At 34.4% G+C, this 16,432-nt stretch overlaps 1 protein-coding gene and 1 long non-coding RNA gene across 2 annotated transcripts in view; one reads left to right on the forward strand and one right to left on the reverse strand.

Annotated features, from left to right (window-relative positions):
- The window catches only part of LOC136830214 (SET domain-containing protein SmydA-8-like), a 98,994-nt gene that overhangs the window by 13,385 nt on the left and 69,177 nt on the right, over positions 1-16,432 (forward strand). The gene's annotated exons all lie outside the window — the stretch shown is intronic.
- LOC136830218 (uncharacterized) lies at positions 3,479-14,976 on the reverse strand. Its single transcript, XR_010850599.1, has 2 exons — positions 13,816-14,976; positions 3,479-7,643 (listed from the first exon to the last, which is right to left on the reverse strand). It is a non-coding gene; the product is annotated as an uncharacterized lncRNA (long non-coding RNA).

Genomic DNA, 16,432 nt, shown 5'->3' on the forward strand with positions numbered 1-16,432 from the left:
AACTGTTGGATTGATGTATATCTTAGTATTCCAAAAAATAATTGAAGTGAGATTATTCTGCTTTTAAATCAGTTGCTCATTTAACCCCTGGTTATTTGATGAAAAACCCATGATCCAATCCCGGGTCAACGGTTACAAACAAACGTCTTTAGAGATTGTCCAGCTTTCAACCAGCAATGCATATCAAGTACTGTATATGAAACAGACCTTTGGATTTTTGTCAGACTTCAACATTTTTAGTTTACCTAATTATTAAAATTTTAAAATTGTGCCTAAAAATAAATAATATATTTCAGTGAGAACATATCCTTCGCCAAAAGTAAAAACTGAGAAAAACGACTCCCGTAGGTTTCTCTGATCAACATATCTAACCATTATTTTGGAAATTGAAAATTCTTATTTTACTGAGAATTATTTTAATTACTGTATTTCTGGCTTTTCAGGAACAAATGCACTTTTTGTGATAAAACTATTAAAGTACTCAGGTATAAGGATTTTTACAGGGTTTTTCTTGTGTTTAAACTATCAAAATGGGCAGTTCTCAGTGTTTTTGGTTTTAAAGTCAGAAACTAAAAGTTTAGTAGCCCCCTCGAATACCAGGCTGGTTAATATTAGAATATTAATTCAGTGGTCTTTTTTATTAACAATGTTTGGTCTAAGGCCCTTGGTCTTTTAAGTTTGATTTACTGCATGCCATCATCCTACCTATCTCCACATTTAGGTAATTTTGAAATTTTCATAATGAAGTCTTTATTTTGCATACTTTGATTTCTAGGTTGTGAGTTAGTCATATCTATAAATCCGTAACAGTGAGCATAGGTGGGCAGAGTCACAGCTTGTACTTGGGAAACAACATTTTGTGGCTGAATTAAAATAGAGCCAGCTACCCTGCAAAGTTAGCAGGGTGGGAGGAAAAGAAGGAAAATATAATTATATTGGAAGAAAAATAAGACTGACTTACTTTCTATTTTGTAGTCAGTGGAGGTCTTTTGTTTGCAGCTGTGCCTTTATTTCTATGTACAAGGATTAAATGTCTGCCCTTTTTTCGTGTTTACCTAAGGAAAGAGAAATGTTTCACATTTTTCATGAACTGAGATTTGAATAATAGAATGCAGAAATCATATTTGCCTTTTTTCATCATCCTTTAGAGCAGATTGAACAAAGTATGAGAGGATTAGTGTGGCTGGTAACTGACACACTACAGATTCATCATCATATTAAGGAAAGGGCTTAAAGCAGTGGCTGTAAAAAAAGAGTGAAAAAATTCTTTAACCTCCAGCAACAACTGCCTATGGTTGCCAGCACAGTGGATACCTTTAGAACTACACATAATCAGCATCCCTTAACACAGCAGTGGAAGAGATTGTGCTGGGGTAGTTATCAGTGCAGTGTAGGCATCCACTTTGTCTTTTATGTTACATCCATTCCTAGCACCTTTCTTCCATCTTGCTGTCCAACCTCTCACTATTATGTCTTAGTGCAACTCTAGGGTTTTCTATAAATATCATCCTTAGATCCTTTGTACTTCATCTCACCTGTTTTCTTAATCTTTTATACTGCCATCCAACCCTCAACTCCCTTGTTTCTCTATCTTGAGAGTGTCCCAGTGTTCAAAACCCCAAATTTCATGATGAACTCATTAGTATTTTAGGCCAAATGTTTACTCAGCATCTTTATGCATAATACTAAGTGACCATACTAAAAAACAATGATGTATCTTTGATACTCTCTGTAACGCAGTCTAAATTAACATTGGAGATCCTGAGCAGAGTAAAGTGATTTTCCTTTACCATACAAAATGTTGATAAGTATGTGTCCTATCAGTGCAGTAGTATGTGTTGTGGACCATCTGAAACTGTGGAAAGTTTGGTGTTTTGTGTATATTGCATCTGAACAATATCTTTAGTTCTTAGAGGAAGTAAATGCAAACTTAGTATCCTCAAACTTATGTTATCAAAACATTAAACCAACTGTTGAACTGAAAGGGTGTGGTATTGGAATCTCCTTAAAAACTACAGTACTTGACAGTACTGTATTATGATATGCTTTTGTTGTAAATAGGCAGACAGTTATGATACTCTTTTTTTTTTTTTGGTAAACATGGCCCTATGTTGAAATAAAATAGATGTACTTAAGCTTCAGTTCTTTATTAGACAAAGGCAAACATGACTGGTAGTGATTGTGATTTTCAACCATGATCAGATGTTACATATTTGATTGCATGACTACTGTATATGGATCAACAGAAAAGACTAAACAATTTAAGTCTTGAAATTTCTCACATTAACTGACATACCGTATTATTAAAGATCCTATAAAAATACAGGTTTTGGTGTAAATTAAATCAGGCATTGTAAAAGCAATATCTTCAAGAGCTGAGAATTTCACATGGTTTTTGTTGGGCCAGACCTACAGTGAATGACATTAAATTAAAGTACAATAACATTGTACAGAATAGTCTTCGCTAAATGCTGTTTAATATAAAATCATAATAAAACCCCTCTAAAAACACTTTTAGAACTGCCCATTTTGACCTAGCTCCAAACCAGGTAACCCTGAAAATTTCATATACCTGAAGTATTTTAATAGTTTTATCACAAAAAGTGCATTTATTCATGAAAATTATATGAAAATACAGTAATTAGTGAATATTTCTCATAAAAATACCGTGAATGAGTGAATTTTGGGCAAAAATGGCTAGATGTGTTCTTAGAAACAACATTTTGAGTCCATGGCTGAATTAAAACTGTATATGAGCATGCACTGAACCATAACAAAGGAATTAGTGCAGGTACTTACTATAAATTCCTTTTGAAACATGAAATCTGAAAATATAGTATATAATTACACTCCTGTAATTTTGAAAAAAAGTGTAGTTGTCTGCCCACATATTTTAAAAGTTCTTCAGTCCTCGGAGGTTGCTTTCTGTTTATTCCCCCAGCTTGTTCACTGGCATCCTTTTATTTACATTTGTCAGACTCCAGTTATCTTCTTGGAGAATTAGTTCTCCATGTCAGCCCTGAAAATCTAGAAGTGACGTCTGTGACTTCTCAGTCTTTATAAATTGCTGTACAAAGATGATGATGTTTAGCTATGTTAAATACTTCTATGTGAATTACTGTACAAGATGTTGATAAACAGTTACTGAAATTGCTGTACAAAGGTGATAATGTTTAGATATGTAAATTACAATTGTACAAATGAGAATGCACACCTTTGTAAATTATTTTACAGAAATTATAATGTACTGTTATAAAGATATGTAAAGCTAAGGAAAATGATTGTACATAAATACAAATATTTTTAGATCTTAAGTACGTACTGTTTATCTGTTTGAAACTGTTTATGTACATAAATACAAATATTTTTAGATATTGTGTACGTACTATTTATCTGTTTGAAACAGTTTGAAAAAGAAATTGATAGGCATTTATGTCAAAATGGTAAATAAGGAAGAAAGGTAAATCAGACTAAACACTTTCATTCTTTTTTTAATATAAATGTACACAGCATATCAAAGCTTCCATAAAAAAAATCATTGTTGACTTTTGGCACTACTAAACTGCTCATTGTCATTAAATTATGTGACCAACAGCTCACATTCTTTTTTCCCTGCTACAACATTACCCTTTAAAAACAAATATGGAGGTGTCGTACATACTAATCTATCATTACGGTAACTTGAAGACAAGGAAAACTTATTTGAGTATAGTACTTATGGTTACTTAAAACTGTTCAAACTTGATAATAACAGCCAAAGCCAACAAAAGTGAGCAAAATCCACATACAAAAATTCCACACTGCCTTAAACCATTGAGCAAAATTTGGCTAGAAAGGAGAAAATCAATGGGCACAAAAGCATCACATGTGAAAGTGTGTATACAATGATACATACACGTGAAAATGTATTCAGAACATACACAGTATTACCATAGGTAGTACTGTACACTGAAGGCTCAAATCCTTATCTGGGCTGGAAAGACATTTTAACGCTGAATTTGTACTGACAAGGTTTGTTACAGTGTTTGGATTTGTACTACATAAAATAAGATATTGGATCTAATTCCACAATCATTAAGTAGTTTTTCTATCACTTTTGTGTTTGCCTTATTACTTATGCAAACTCCACCTGCTGAAACATGTTTACACTCAGTCATATTATTTTACAAGTCCACCTTTCCAACAGGTGTACTCTAGGGCATATTTTCCCTCTACCTGATGGTTATATATACCTTTTTATTATTAATATACAGCCCATACCTCTGTAGACTTGTACAGCCATGCTCAAATATCGTGCAACATGATTCTTTTTGTATCGTCCAAAATCTCAGATCCAACGGAAAAGTTGTGCAGTTGCCAAGTAGTGTTAAACCTTTATTTTTTTTATTCCAATGTCATACGTGTTGATAAGTATGTGAATTCACAGCTAAAATTATTTTCTCAATGGATTAATAGATATCTTTTATTCCTGGATATCATTCATAATTTACATGAAAAGAATTGAATATACAGTACACCTGTAATATTTTTTGCACTACTAAGCTCAAAGCACAGTGTGACAAGGTTGGCAGTGCTGCCAAAGCCAACTCGCACTCATCGTAACTATACCTGTAAAGCATATGACAGTAGACCTAATAGGCATGACAAAATTTTCAAAATGGAAATATAAATTACAGATAACTTTAGAAATTTGGAGTCTTAGGCTATGTTTAAACTGCCCATATGTTGCACTAATAATGTGTAGGCCTAATAAAAAAAAACCTAAGGCTTATGAGATGCAATCTAGTTTACTAAAGGATTTACTTTGGGAGACTACCTGTTCTTTGAATAATAAAAGATGATTCTTGAAATTATATCCAAAAGATTGATATTGATTTAAGGTTATTAGTATTAATGATATTAATAACATCAAGGCCCGTGCAACAGTTTTTTTTTTTTAAGTAACAAAGAATTTTAATTTTGATAAAAGTCTTTCTGCTGGATTTTGGAATATAATTAATTCATGAGGAAACCTGAAGTGCGAGAGTATGAAGATAACTTAATGTGCTTTCCTGTCACAAATTGTTAGCGTAGAGATGTGAATGTTAAGAGTAATCTGAACACACCTAGGCCTGGGAACAAAACCTTGGCATTAACCAAAGTGTAACTGCAAAGGTGAATGTTTGCTAGTAAATCATTATTTTTGAAGTAGTTAAGAAATATAACACAAATAATTTTATCTTTTCTGACAATACAAATATTCATGTAAAAAAATAAAATAAAATATTTTCATGCTCATTTCATTGTCTTTGAACAATGTAGACCTATGTTCCAGGGTGGATGCCTTTTAGCTACAGTAACATTTACGTATTCATTACTTTAATCATTTTTCAGTGTCAAGGGGTGAAAATAATCAAATAGGACTATTTAGAATTTTATGGTTGCAGTGCAAGTAATATGAAAATGTTATGAAAAATTTTATTTTTTTTTTAACATGTTAACATTTGAACCTAGGTTTTGATTAGGGCTTATTTGTTGAACGCATCGGCGCGGGGTGAACGAAAGTTTTGGAAATGTTTCGTCACTGTTTTTCTGAAATTTAGCTGCACAATATTTTCTTACAGTTTTGATATATATGACAGATTTCACTCATATGAAAAATATTGCGGTTTAAGAAATAATCATGTTTTCGCATTGAAATAAGAGATGAATATGTAGTATGTGAGTTACCAGTTAGTGAATTTTGAATGAAACCTTATGCTGGCATGTCACATCTAAGCATGACTGTACAAGTTTTTTTTTTTTTTTTTTTTCAATATTACAGTAATATAGAAGATAAAAACAACAGAATTAGTGCACTTTCTTGAGAGGTACTGAAATTATGGGCTATATATGATTTTTATAGTAAAGTTTTTATTATGGAGGCAAATGGATTAGGTTACAAATATTCCCATACTTTAAGTCCTAAACAAAAATTGAAGAATTGCTTAGATGGCAAGGAATGCTTTCACTGTGAAAGTAAACAGTAACAAAAGTCAGAAGGATAAGTGCACAAAAAATCAGTTTTTTAAAGAAAAACTATTGAAAAAGCATTGATAAAGTGTACTTATCACAGAGGTACTCGTGGTATAAGATGTAAGTAAAGTACAATATTAAGACTAACAAACTGACTCCCCATTATTCAAATAGTACATATTAGGGCTTTAACAAACTATAAAATTATGGTTTTCTTGTGCAATCTCAGACTTCAACCAGTGCATATCTGCAATATTAAAATGACTAACGTGGACCCATCATGTCCAAATTCGTGGCTTACAAACACTTCTTGCAATATCTTTCCTTTTCTGAAGCTTTCTATATCACCTTCACTAACCATTTACTTTCTCTGAGAAGTCTGTCCAATTATTCAGCATCCCTATGTGATTCTACACAAGCTGACAATAACATTCTGGGAGTTACAACCGTTCACAAAAGCATGATGGGCCAAAGGGCTTGAACAAATTAGCTGCCACATCCTGCGCAAGTTGTGAGCAGGTCATCAGATAAAAAGTAACATAAGAAAATAAATTTTTTTTTTTTTCTATGAAAAAAAGGGACTTCCAGAAATATGTAAAACAATCTACCAAAGTATTCCAGCTTATCATATACATATGGACAGATAAGCATGCAGTAAAAAAGTTGACATTGAATAACTAAAACAAAGAGTAAATATCAGGTAATTTACATTAGCTATTTTCACACGAGCACGGAATTCAATGACCATGGAACACCAAATGGAAAAGTGAATTTAGGACTTTACAAGGACTCTCAGCAGCATATATATTTAGTAAACAAAAAGAAATTGTCCTATGAAAAAAAAAAATTACTTGTGCTGTACCAGAAAAACCATATGCAGTAAGCTATCTACAATTTGGAAGGTCTTTTAAAGAGAACATTTTTGTTGACTGAAAATATGGTAATTGACCACATTTTAAATTCTCAGTTTAAATTCTTTGATAGTATCAGCTTCACCTGTACCAACAGCAACTGTGTTTTAGCTAACATGTGAAAGTAAAGTGACTAGAGCACAGACACGTTCTCAGTCCCAGTAGAATGTTAACTGCTTGTGTGTACAATTTTCTAAACTTATGTCTGCTTTAAATTTCACCCCATGTTAAAAAAAAAAAATGATTCAAGCCAGGACTGGGAGTCAAAAAGCATGTCTCTTTGATCTGATTAAATTACAAACAGAAATAGCATTTACTGTATCCCATAGGATCTTGCTTCCACTGAGTTACTTACATAGAGAACCCCATTTTCACTTCTGTCCTTTCCTTGAGTACCTCTCTTACACTGGAGCACTAACCTAGGGGACCCCATTTTCATTAAAGCACTTGAAAGGAGTGTGCCTCAATTGCCTTTAGGTTACATGCCCACTCAAAAATCAGACTACTGTACTGTACTGTAAAAACATGGCAAAACTTTCCCCTCAAAAATGGTAAAACAAAACTAACTAATGACATTGGTCATCATAAAGTACAACATAACTTAAAACCTTGAGTCCATTTGGTAAGATTTGTTTGTATCAGCAAACTTCAACTGGTAAATCTTAAATGCATCGACTTGCTCAACTGGATTGACGATTTACTGTACACACCTTTCACAAATGATGCTCTTCCATTATCCTAGAAAGAGAGAAAAATTGTTAAAGAAAAAGACTACATTTGCCCTCTGCATTCTACATAAAATTAAACAGTGAATGAAAACTACTGTATGTATACATTTAATCAGTTTGAAATGCCTTTGGATGATATATACTTCCTACTGAAGCTTCAGTTTAGTAAAAAAAAAAAAACAACAGCATAAGCATCTTTAACAGGAATGAGGCTTATCTTCCATCCATACATCATAAGTTCTCTTGCTTTTTTTCCCTTCTTTAAAAGTAAATCACAGAGAAAGGATACAGATGGCAACATGAACCAAATGGGAATTAGAGCAGAAAAAGCAAAACAGAGAAGGTTGGAAATAACTTACTAAATGTTAAATCCCATATAGGAAAAAACCTGATTTAAAATTAATAATGATATGCGATAAGCATTTTGTTTTGTTCAACCTTCTTAATTAAGACATACTACAAAAGTCTGCAGTCTGTCAAGAGTAACAGTGCAGTCCATTGAAAACAAATCATCATTGTATGAAAGACAGGTCTTGCAAGGTGGTGAAAGACCTAAGTGACTGTACTTAAATAGCATGTGGTGTGGAAAGCCTTACAGAAGGAAAATCAATGTAAGCTGGTACATGATGGTTGTGAAGGATATTCATTACTCACATCAGTACCATCTTTGACTTAAAAAAGCATGCGACCCAACCAAACACCAATTACAAAAAGTAATGAGCATCATCTAATGTACGCTGGAAAGACAGTATATACAGTAGTGCATTTGCCTTCATAATCATGTAACTTTTTTTTTATCATGTTTTCTCTTCATTAGGTTAGACATGAAATGAATTGCCTCCACATTTCTGTGTCCTGTGCTTTTTCTGCTTGAAGTCTAACCAGGTTTAAGTCTTCATCTACCCCCTTTTTCATGATTTTGTGGACCTTCTTTCAGGTCTTCACCCTGCTACTTCCATATATATTGCTTTCCTAACCAAGTGTTCCTCATACCTTCTTATCATATGTCCAAACCATTTTAATCATTGAGATTTCAGTCTTTTTTTTTTTTTTTAAATCCTCTTGATATTACATCACCAATCCCTAATATGCAATACATGAGTGACTATGCTCTAGTTTTAGAAAATGACACGCCTTTGTGCTGGCTTCTTCTTACTGTACTCGAGCCGTGGATTTTAATTCTATGACCACTCCTTTTCAGTTGTGCACTTTGACTGAATTTCTGTGTGGTTCAGGCTGTCCATGATCCAGGGGCTTACTTACTGCTTGTATTGCCATTTACATGTCAGTCTTTTCACTGATTAATTGCTTCCTGGAGCCTTGCTGTTCAGTGCTTTGCTTAAGCCTAAATTTTGCAGTCCAGTCCTTTGTGTATCATTGACCCAAACAATCTGTTTTCTAACCTATGAACACCTCATCTCACTGCCATTTCATCATCTGTGATAGATACAGTTTTCCTAGTACCCACCAGTCATGTATCATACTATTTTGTAGTAACCTTTTCAGAATTTTTTTTTTTTTGTTAGTCCATCATATTTTCACTAACTATATAAGCACATATTCTAGGTGCATGAATAGTACAGGCAGTTCCCAGTTTATAACAAGGATTCCGTTTTTATGCCGTGTCGTAAACCGAAAATCGTCGTAAACTGAAAAATCGTTGAAAATCGTCAAAAATCCTAAGAAAACCTTACTTTTAATGCTTTGGGTGTATTGAAAACGATGTAAACTGCATTTTTATTGAGTTTTTCAGAAAAAAACTCCAAATTTTGATTATTCTGCCGTTTTGGAGCCATATTTCTTCCGTCGGATCGGCGTACGACGCGTCATAACCCCGGAACATCCGTACTAAACCGGGAAATAATTTCTGATGAATATATTTGAAAAGCGACGTAACCTCGGAACGTCATAAGCCGGACACGTCGTAAACTGGTGATTGTCTTACATTGATGGTCTGTGTACTGAAGTGGAATTATTAAGTACCAGCAGACCAAGATTCTTTATTACTTTGTTAAGGCTGTTGCTACTGTTTTCTTTAGCTGTTCCATCTTCTGTAAAGGCTGCCCTTTCACCAAAACATAAGCATCCTACTCCTACATCTCTTCTTTTATAGCTCATATGCTTGCTGGGCATGGAAACTCCTGTACTTCAATTAAACTTTGCAAATGTGGGCATCATGGGCATCAGCTGTTAGCTCCTCCCTAAATTGAGAGATTGGTGTCAAAAACACAACCATGAATGGTAAAATTTTTGGGATCATTAAGTACAGTGTTATGTATGCTTATTTAAAGTTCATATTGTTGTCTCTGAGTTGGTTAATCACAAGGCTTTTGTATAGCCTGTATAAACTAAGTAACATTTTCTTCTGCATGGTTAATCAAAAGACTGTTATATATCCTGCATAAACTTCATAAGATTTCCTTTGAACTGGTTAATCATAAACAACTCCATAACGTAGGAAACATAGTAAAAGAGTGAGATCAGTTAATCATTAATGCCTCAGAAATTAAATTTCATGCCCCACCAAGTACACCAAAGTATAAACCTTTCTAGATCTCTGTTAAGGTTGGCAGCAACTTCATTTCAAATTTGAGGAAGAAGAGTAACATTAGCAAAATTTGTACCATCTAAACAATTAATCTCATGTTAATGAGAGTATCTAGGCTCACTAAAAATACCAACGACAACAACTCAGTGTCCAGTCGCTTGAGACGCAGGTAAAAAATCAGTAGCCTAAAATGTGAAGTTTATGTAGCCTATATAAAAGCCTTATGTTTAAGCAGGTCAAAGACAACATAAGTTTTTACAGATTATGAAAGCTTTATTCTTAGCCAAACCAAGGCAACATATAGCTTTAACAGGATGTATAACAACCTTCTGATTAACCATGTCAAAGGCATCATTGAAATCAGTATGAACAAGCATGGACTTGCATACACTAATTGTTGCCTTGGGTGTAACTAGTTGAGATCTAAAAGGTACCATAAGGATCTGTTCCTTGTATCATCATCATCCTTGTTTATCTTTGGAGGTCAGCCCTCTGGGTCTCCTCTGTTTCATCCAGGAGTCTCCATTATTTTTCATTAGTGTTTGCAGCTTTCTTGAATAATTTGTTCTTCCATGTCACAATTATTTTTTGAATAGCCTTATATTTAAAGGTTCTTTTTCCCGTATCTTTGGTTAATTGTGTGGTATATTCTTATGGGAGGCCTTTGCATGGTTTGCTCTTTTTAGTTCAGTTTATGTCGAATCATATTTTGTATTTGATCCTTGCTTCAATAGGTAGCCAATGAAGCTCAGTTTCATGAGGATTTAATCTTTAATAATTTTGTTGCTTGGTAAATTAATATTTTAATTCCTAGAGTAAACAGTTTGACAGACCATTAGAGACACTGTTAGTCTTGTCTCATGATTCCATTTTGTACTAGTATTTGTAATGTTCATGTATTTAGCTACAGTAATCCCTCGACTATCTGGATCTTCATTATCTGAAACTCAACATTATCTGACACCCAGGTACCAAGGCCCAAAGATATTTGATACATGTAACTTTTAAACAGCTTGAAAAAACTGCTCTCTTATGGTTGGCAATGCTGTCCTGCCTCAGGAAAATGTTGTTAACACTGCTTACACTCATAAACAGAGAGAGAAAGGGTTTTTGGGGGTGGGGGAGCCCCGAGAAGTTTCCAAGGTGGGTAGGTTGGCTGGGCACCATGGGAGAGGAGAGGCAGTAAAGCTGTGTAGAGCACTGACACTCACTCAGAGAACGGGTTGTTTTGGAAGGTGGGTGGAGCTGGGGATTAGACTCCCTGGCTGGGAGGGGGTAGGGATGCAGTGTTGGATGGGTGAAAAGGGCTAGGTAGATATCTGTCATGCTAAAGTTTGTTTTGTTTTGTTTCATGTCTTTATGTTTATGATTTTTTCTACATTTTATTAAAGGATATGTACAGTACTGTATTGTAACAAAGCACACAAAAAAGAAATTAGAGATAACAGTATGTGGAGAGAGAGAGAGAGAGAGAGAGAGAGAGAGAGAGAGAGAGAGAGAGAGAGAGAGAGAGAGAGAGAGAGAGAGAACTGAGATGACATAACAGTAATAAAACATTCTCTTGTGTACTATTATGATATGTGTGTGATAATCATTCTTATGTACTATTATGATATGTGTGTGATAATCATTCTTAGAGTCATAAACTTGTAATAAAATACTGTACAGTTAATCAAGCAAAGCAAAACAGAACAGTGGCAAACGTGATACTGTGCTAAGAAGCACACAGAAATGCACACAATATGTAGAGACGGTAACGTCAACATTGATGAAATCCCGCCCCCCCATACACACACACTCTCTCTCTTTCGTAAAACTAACGTGATCTTGTGAGGTGAAATGAAAAATCATTATTACTTCTAATAAAACAGAAAATGATCAACTACTTTTTAGTAGTACAGTATTCTTATAGTGAATTTGCTTTGGACATTCGTCACTGAGAAATATCTTATGTACTAAATATGTAAACACGGTGTTTTACACAAAGTTCCCATGGTAGTCTTCACTTACCACCTTTCAAATAAGATTATCAAACTTATGGCTTATGTAAAAGTTCATAACCATCTTTTATAATTGACAACCACTTACTAAAGAACTGACAACAACATCCAGTACAATGTACCCATGCATATTAGGAAACGGCTGTTTTGAGATTTTGAGGAATTTTACTTTAACGAACATGAAGTATGTTAGTTTACTGTTGTGTACCCATTACACACTGTAATTTCAGTAATACATTCGTATCTCCTAGCAATTAAAAAATTATTCTCGTTCTTTTGCTAGTAGGCTAAGTCAGCTGATTCTGAGAACGTAAACATTAGTCTTTGCAAATGGCAGACAATAATTTTTTTATACATATTACGATGATGACATGATAATAATACAGTATAAATCGATTCAGTAAGTAAAATATCAGTTTCATTAACGTTACCTTTATCTTAAATACAACTGTAGTAGCCTATTTGACTTATGCAAATGGATACTGAGTGTAACACGTATCCTAAGTCAGTAGTTCACACATACACATTTTGTATCTTCTGTAAGATAATATAATGTGGTAACAACTGATAAGAAGGTTGCTGCATAAAAATGTGTTAATGGTCATAAAACCATAAGCTGTGGGTAAAAACAGATGGGGTACCTACCTACTGAATTGTGTCATTTATGAGAAGGAGAAAAAGAAGGGGTTGCTTTTATTTTCAAAGTGTATTTATGCAGAACATTTTGTTAGAAATATGGTGAGAAAAAGGTAGATAATTGCCTTTTGCATAAGTATTCAGTTTAAAGTTATGTGGTACCGACAAGGTTGGGTGAGGAAGGGTAGACCCTATGCTGTGTAAGGGCTCAAAGATCAACTTGGCAGCAGTCTTACATAAAAAATACTTTAAAAAAGGCAGGTTTCCTGAGAATTAGCTTAAGATGACAAGTATGAGAGATTAATTTTGCCATGTGCATACGGCATTGTCAATGTACTTGTTGCAGTTTATCCTCAAATGAAGACAAGAAAAGGATGAATATTCTGTGTGGTTGTTAGTATGACTAGCAACAAAGCACTTGCCGTGAGACCAAATTCCAAAATCAAGTAAGTGGTCGGTTAGGTTAGGTTACAGCCCTGTAGTTCACTTGTCAAATCAATTTGTGGTAATCAGACCAGGATGGTTCATTGGTAAAAAGCTGCAATGTTCCATGTGGATATTTCCTAAATATGGGAGGTAAGAACAAAATTTGAAACATGGTCATGACACAGTAAACCGTATTGAAAATTAAACCATTTATACAGCATTTTATCATCCATAACTAATGAAAACATTAGAGAGAGAGAGAGAGAGATAGTCTTGGAAAACTAGTATCTTTACTCCAAACCCCCCTTGGACAGCCACCACACAATGGTTTGACTAGACTAGTTTTCTCCCACCAAATTGTGTATTTATTGCTTAACCAAAGCATCCAAGCTTACATCTGCCCATCATACTAGTCAAAGACACATAGATTCAAGAAAATGGCTTAGGCTATTTACAAAATTAAAACATCTCATAATGACTCTCCACCTACACCCATCTATCGTACAGCTAGTTAAGAGTCCAGAAGAATCTAAGCTAACCTACATACATTAAGAAAGCATTAGCCAGCTCACCTTTGGCTAATCCAACTTGCAAGGGTTTACGTTGAGGCAGACACAGGCTATAGCCTATTATCTTTCAGGTACAGATTCATGAGCGAATTCACCAATGCATCGAAGGAAGTGATGCAGGCGCTCAGAAGGCATGTAATAATTAACAAACAGGTACCGTGTGAGGTATTTCGGATGATATTTTTTCTCCTTTTTGGCCTTCCTGACCCTGTGCCACCAAGACTTCTTGCCGTGCCACTTACTCTTAATGTTTTTTACGTGAATATCACAGTCTGCAGAGCTGTTGGTTACGTGATGCTCATACCCATGCTCAGAGAGAGGCAAGAAGGCACTGTCGTCTGTGGTGTATAGTGCCGAGCCTTTCTGGATATACCTTTGAATTACAGGGATCAACCTGTTCTCTATGTCTTCTACGACCACAAAAAACAGCTTCTTGGTCTGACGTTCATATGCCCCTAGAACAGTCTGTCGCCATCCTTCAATTTCAGTCAGGTCATCGAACTGGCAAATGTCAACTTCCACAACTGCACCTGGCCCTCCAATTGGCGTCACTGGGATCTGGCTCTCAAACCAAAATTGACTGACCCCAAAGCAGAGTCTGCTCAGGTTAATGATGGTGTCATTGGTCAGAAGAAGATTACTCGACATTAAGTCGCACGACCAGCATCTTGACAACCAGTGATTGAAGAAGAGCAGAAGTTTCCAGGGGCTGATGTCGATCTTTTCGAGAATTGTCCCTTCTCGATCGCCAACGGTAAAACCACAAGCACGAAATTTGCTCTCAGAAACTTTAGTTTTGGTCGTGCACTGCCATATATTACGTTCCTCACGAAACTCACAGTCACTGTGACATCGCGGACAGGTTACTTTAGAAGGCAGAATACCATGGCGACGAAGACACGAAATAGCTTCTTCATCATCCATCCAAAATCTCTTCATAGCATCGAACTCGTTAAGTTCACATCCAAAACAATACATTATTAATGGAATTATAAGAACAGAGACGGCAGAATTTTCATGTATACCCTTGAGCAGACTTTGAAATGTATTGTTAAGTGCGTCAGCTGTGTTTTACATCCACTTTTATAACACAATTAGGAAGCAAACGCCCAGGATAGTCGAGTCCAGCATACGGTTTTGTTTTTGTTTATCAGTTCAACGGTCAACATTTCTTGTGAGAGAGGTGTGGGTATGGAACGGCGCATCCTATATTTTGTTTTTACTTTTGAAAAAACGTGGTTGTCATTTTTTTTATCCATTAACGCTATACCTTAACACTCACTCATATATATACATACATTACGTACATACATACATATATAAGTACTGCAGAAACGAAAACATGGAAGCATTTATTTACCAATCAGGCAACTGACCTTTGGATATGAATGTTTATTTTTTGTTTTTAATATATGTCTAGGAATAGCTTATTTCAATAATGACTTCAATAATTCAGTAATTGGATATAGTATTGTCCAATTTTATGTATGTTGTATAGTCTTACTGTCTGCATGTGAAAATCAATTAGGTCATCCCTAGTCTCATCTTTGCACATTTAAATATTCACCTCAATAATTTGCTAAGCAAATTATTTAGAGGGAGCACGGCGCAATAGACCTAAACTTCATAATCAGTCAATCATAATCAATCAATACCGGCTATGAATTGTCTTTATTTTGACCCATTCTAGATTTTTATAGATAATAGCAGCTTTATTACATTTTTGAATAACAAATGACAGCAGAAAGAGCAACAGCACCTTGATATAAATGTAATGATCTTATTTTATAGACCACAATTCATTTGGGCAAAGATAGTCTAGCAAATTTGCCCTAACATCTTGGAAGTCATACAATTTTTTTATAACTTATTTTCTTGTTGTTATTAACCCACTGTTAGTATTTATATGTTGTTAAATTTGCTCATGTCTTTTCCTGAATTCATCTTGAGTGAGTTTTCCCAAAATTCAGTTAAAAAAGAAAGAAAAAAACATGACTTAATTGACAAAAACATGAACACTAACACCCAAGTATATAAGAAAATACGAAGACCATAAAAATCTAGAAATTCTAGAGATAACATGGCAGAGGTGGTACGGCAATTAATGTGCAATAAGCCGCCATGACTACCACATCAACTGAAGTAGAAGAGCAGTATAGGCCTTGAAACAAAAGCTGAAAAAAACATAAGAATTAAGTAAAGACAAAATATACAAAAGCATTTGCATGCTAATCAACCAAGCAACTGTATAACCCTAGCTAGCTGAAAAAAAAGGAGTTTTAGTGAACTTTCCCTCAAGAAAGAAAACTCAAACTCGAGGCTATAGAAGTCCTTGGTGCAGAAGCTGTGGCAATGTGGGTATTGCAAATAAATGTCTGGTAATATATATATATATATATATATATATATATATATATATATATATATATATATATATATATATATATATATATATATATATATTCACATATATATATATATATATATATATATATATATATATATATATATATATATATATATATATATAAAATGCAAATATATTTGCCATAGCTTGCACACCAGGGCCTTCCACGGTTTCGAGTCAGTGTTCTTGCTTGAGTGATATTCATTCATACTT

This window comes from Macrobrachium rosenbergii, chromosome 46 (assembly GCF_040412425.1).
Source record: "Macrobrachium rosenbergii isolate ZJJX-2024 chromosome 46, ASM4041242v1, whole genome shotgun sequence".
Lineage (NCBI taxonomy): Eukaryota > Metazoa > Arthropoda > Malacostraca > Decapoda > Palaemonidae > Macrobrachium > Macrobrachium rosenbergii.